A 5,061-nucleotide genomic window follows, 5' to 3' on the forward strand; every position below is an offset into this window, starting at 1 on the left:
TATTATATTATATTATATTATATTATATTATATTATATTATATTATATTATATTATATTATATTATATTATATTATATTATATTATATTATATTATATTATATTATATTATATTACATGTATACGTATAATATTATACTTTACATAAAAATATAGGCTAAAATATACTTTATACAAAAATATATATTATAGTAGGCTATATAATATCTATATAGAGACGTAATTTCCGGGTCCAATACATTGGTTTTCGTGCACGTCAGTAAGTCATTGAGAAATTTTCCCCCCCAGTCTTTGAAGCATATTTCCTACATTACTTCTTTTATTCATTTTTTCTTTTTTTGGTTCAGTCATTCAGTTTAGATGTGTATTTCTATTTTTTCTGCCCTTTTTAATTATTTCATTTATAAATTCATTAAAAAAATAACAAAAATAAAAAAATAAAGTAGCCTAATATAGTAATAAAGTGTAGAATAAAGTACAATCAAAACTTTATATTATAATCACATTGCACTTGAATAAAGTTAAAGGTGTAATCTGCCGATTGTCCTGCAGGTGACCGCATAAATCTGTCTTCTTACGATGCACTTAGGGCTTTACGATTACTCCAGAGCACTCGTAGTTCTACGATGTTTTTCAAGTGCTACTTAAGTTACGATGCTTTTGGGAAACAGACCGTAATATTAAGATCAGTCGTACGATCGTTTTTACGAACTTCTTAGGCTTACGAAGCTTTTGGGAAATGCAGCCCAGGACAATTTTTAATATAACTCCGACTGGATTCGTCTAATTAATACGTTTATTTAGCAAGGATGCTTTAAATTGAGCAAAAGTGATGCTAAAGACATTTATAATGTTACAAAATATTTCTGTTTCAGATAAATGCTGTTCTTCTGGATTTTCTATTCATTAATTCATCAAATTCTACTTGGCTGTTTTCAACATAATAATAATAAATGTTTTGAGCAGCAAATCAGAATATTAGACTTATATTGAATGTTAGAATGTCTTATATGAATATTAGATTTCTGAAGGGTCATGTCACTGGAGTAATGATGCTGAAAATTCAGCTTTGAAATCACAGGAATAAATTACATTTAACATTTGTGTACATGTTTTAGAAGCGATAAATTCGAAGAAAAGAGTTACTTACTGTAAGCGGCGCAGAGAGCGGAACTCGTGACGCGCTCATTGCGCAGGTCAGACACATTTCGTGCTCTTCCTCTTCATCATCATGTACGCGGTGTACCGTCAGTCTCATCCGCCCACCGCTGTGGAGTTCGCCGTGTACTGCAACTTCATCTGCAGCCAAGAGAAGAACCTGGTGGTGGCAGCAACCTCTCAGCTCTATGTCTACAGGATCATCTATGATGTGGAGGTGAGTGAGGGGCTGTGCTGCTGTCTCTGCTGAAGGAGAACTGAAGTGAGACAATGCGACAAATGAAATGTCATTCTAGTGGCTGTCTAATGGAGCCAAGAATCCACAGACGGTTGACAGCTGCAGAGGATTGAAACACCTTTGTCTTTGTTTTGTCTTAATTATATCGCTGTATAGCGAGTATATATAACTATACAGGTGCATCTCAATAAATTAGAATGTCGTGGAAAAGTTCATTTATTTCAGTAATTCAACTCAAATTGTGAAACTCGTGTATTAAATAAATTCAATGCACACAGACTGAAGTAGTTTAAGTCTTTGGTTCTTTTAATTGTGATGATTTTGGCTCACATTTAACAAAAACCCACCAACTCACTATCTCAACAAATTAGAATACTCCATACTTTGATAGAAAGGTATGTAATGGATTCGGCTGAATAGCTGTCAGCTGTTAAATTTAAGTGCACAATTAGATAAAACCAGTCTAGGTCAACCAATTACCAAGCAGAGCTTCATTTTGTTCAGTCTGTGGTGAAAAAAGGTTGCATTTAGCAATTGCAAACACACAAGCAAAACATGATCAGGTCAAAGTGTCTGAATAATTTTTGCTCCCAAATTTTTTATCAAATTTACTGGTAGTCCACTGTATGAAGAAGTTATGTCACAGTTTACTTTATTTTGCTATCCTCACTTACGTAAATGAACTATAGTGTCCTGCACCCCCCCCCACACACACACACACAGACACACACATATTGTTTACTTCTTTTTCTCATCATATTAAACCTTAGAAACTGGTTGAGAAATGTGCTTGAGAAGGGTCTTTATATTATAATGCTTTCTTTATATTTTTAGAATAAATGCCACTTGGTTTGGTTTTGTTTGGTTTAAATGGGTCATTAGTGTAAACATTAATGATTTTCTCTCATTGCTTTCTAGAGCACTTCCAAATCGGAGAAGTCGTCAGGTAAGACTTTTCATTTTTGTTCTGCAGTCAAGCATCCTGTAGATTAAAATGGATTTTATTACTGGGTTTATAATTATTAACATTGCTGTTATTGTTGTTGTTATGATTATTAATATTCAATTGTAGATGGCAAGAGCCGTAAAGAGAAGCTGGAGCAGGTGGTGTCCTTCTCTCTCTTTGGAAATGTGATGTCCATGGCCAGCGTTCAGCTCGCGGGCACCAACAGAGACGCCTTGCTCCTCAGCTTCAAAGATGCCAAGGTACGTGTGACTGCATCACAGCTACTTCCTGCGAAAGAAAATCTTTGTAGAGTATCTAAAGTCTGTGTTTGTTTTTCTTCCAGCTCTCAGCTGTGGAGTATGATCCAGGCACGCATGACCTCAAGACGCTGTCGCTGCACTATTTCGAGGAGCCGGAGTTGAGGGTGTGTACTGTGTTTATGAGCATGTGTTGAGCTGCTGATCTGTGGAGGCAGGGGTGTGTTTTGATGGCTGTGTGCTGTGTGTTTGGATGGTTTCAGGAAGGGTTTGATCAGAATGTGCACATCCCCATGTGCACATCCCCATGGTGGACCCAGAGAACCGCCGCATTGTCATGCTGGTGTACGGCACCTGTCTGGTGGTTCTGCCCTTCAGGAAGGACACGCTGACCGAAGAACAAGAAGGCATTGTGGGAGAGGGGTGCGGACAATATTTTCTAAATATTTCCTGACATTTTAAATGATTACTCTACCACTGAAAAGTTTGTGGTTGTTAAGATATTTTAATGTTTTTGTAAGATTAAAAAAAAAAGTTTTTTAATGTTTTAATTAGTGCTGTCAAACGATTAATCGCATCCAAAATAAAAGTTTTTGTTTACATAATATATGTGACCCTGGAGCACAAAACCAGTCTTAAGGGTCAATTTTTCGAAATTGAGATTTATACATCATCTGAAAGCTGAATAAATAAGCTTTCCATTGATGTATGGTTTGTTAGGACAATATTTAACCGAGATACATTGAAACTATTTGAAAATCTGGAATCTGAGGGTGCAAAAAAATCTAAATATTGAGAAAATCACCTTTAAAGTTGTCCAAATGAAGTTCTTAGCAATGCATATTACTAATCAAAAATTAAGTTTTGATATATTTACAGTAGGAAATTTACAAAATATCTTCATGGAACATCCTAGGCGACCGCCTAGCTCGCCTATGCCTAGAAACGGCCCTGCCAGGGTCACATATGTGTGTGTACTGTGTGTATTTATTATGTCTGTATAAATACACGCATATACATGTATATATTTAAGAAAAATATGTTATGTTTATATATTAAATATATTTATCTGTAATATAAATAATATAAATATATACATGTAAATACATGTTAAATATTTTCAAAATATATTCATGCATGTGTGTGTATTTATATATACATAATAAATATACACAGTACACACACATATATTATGTAAACAAAAACGTTTATTTTGGATGCGATTAATCATTTGACAGCACTAGTTTTAATGTTTGTTTGTTTTTTTGGTCAAATTTATTTGATACAAAAATAGAGTAACAATAGTAAAATTGTTAAATATTATTGCAATTTAAAACAACTGCTTTCTATTGTAATATATTTTCAAATGTAATTTATTCCTGTGATGGAAAGCTGATTTGATCTTCAGTGTCACATGATCCTTCAGAAATCATATGCTGATTTGCTGCTCGAGAAACATTTCTGATTAATAACAATTTTGAAGAAATTTCTAAAGAATAGCATTTGTTTGAAATAGAAATGTAACATCCTAATTGTATTTACTGTCACTTTTTTTATCTATTCAATGTGTCCTTGCTAAATGGAAGTATTAATTCCCAAACTTTTTAACTGTAGCTTATCAGACTCTATTCAAATTAAACTGCTATTTATTTACAGCAAGATCTCATTCAAAATATTTCTTTTTTAGGCAGAAATCAAGTTTCCTTCCCAGTTACATCATTGATGTTCGTGAACAGGACGAGAAGCTCCTAAACATCATCGATATGAAGTTTCTCCACGGTTACTACGAGCCCACACTGCTTATTCTGTTTGAGCCCAATCAGACGTGGCCAGGGTGCGACTGTCTATCTGATGATCAGCACTTCATTACATGTATTTCCGGTCTCAGTCATATGCATTCAGTCTTTAGCAGCGGTGTTGTTTGTTATGTTCAGGCGTGTGGCAGTGCGTCACGACACGTGCAGTATCGTGGCCATCTCTCTAAACATCATGCAGAAGGTTCATCCGGTCATCTGGTCTCTCAGTAACCTGCCCTTCGACTGCACTCAGGTCATGGCTGTGCCCAAACCCATCGGTAAGAGATCATCCTCCTCGCTCACCTCTGCTCTTACTGCACTTGCATGAGCTGGTTAACCTCTGGTTTTATGGTAGTGCTTCTCAACAAGGTCCTCCATTGTCTGCAAGAGTATGTGAAGGCCCCCAGCCCTTGTTTTGTTTTCAAACATTGTTCTATTCTAATGGCACTCCAAGTTTCTGTTGAGTAAACAATAATAGTAATAATAATAGGGATGTAACGATTCACTCAACTCACGATTCGATTCACGATTTTTTTTAACAAAATGAGATTTAAGACAAATTATAAATTAAATGTGTCCTTTTATTATTGCTTGGACAAACTACTGTACTTCTCTTTTTGAAATTGAAATATAACACTATTATAATAATATACTAATATAGCACTTG

The 5,061-nt window shown here is 34.8% G+C and overlaps 1 pseudogene; it reads left to right on the forward strand.

Moving 5' to 3' along the window:
• Positions 1–1,218: 1,218 nt before the first annotated feature.
• LOC107738325 (cleavage and polyadenylation specificity factor subunit 1-like) lies at positions 1,219–4,672 on the forward strand (annotated as a pseudogene).
• The last annotated feature ends 389 nt before the right edge of the window (positions 4,673–5,061 follow it).

The sequence above is a fragment of the Sinocyclocheilus rhinocerous genome, unplaced genomic scaffold (genome assembly GCF_001515625.1).
Source record: "Sinocyclocheilus rhinocerous isolate Xijiao unplaced genomic scaffold, SAMN03320098_v1.1 scaffold1666, whole genome shotgun sequence".
Classification (NCBI taxonomy): Eukaryota; Metazoa; Chordata; class Actinopteri; order Cypriniformes; family Cyprinidae; genus Sinocyclocheilus; species Sinocyclocheilus rhinocerous.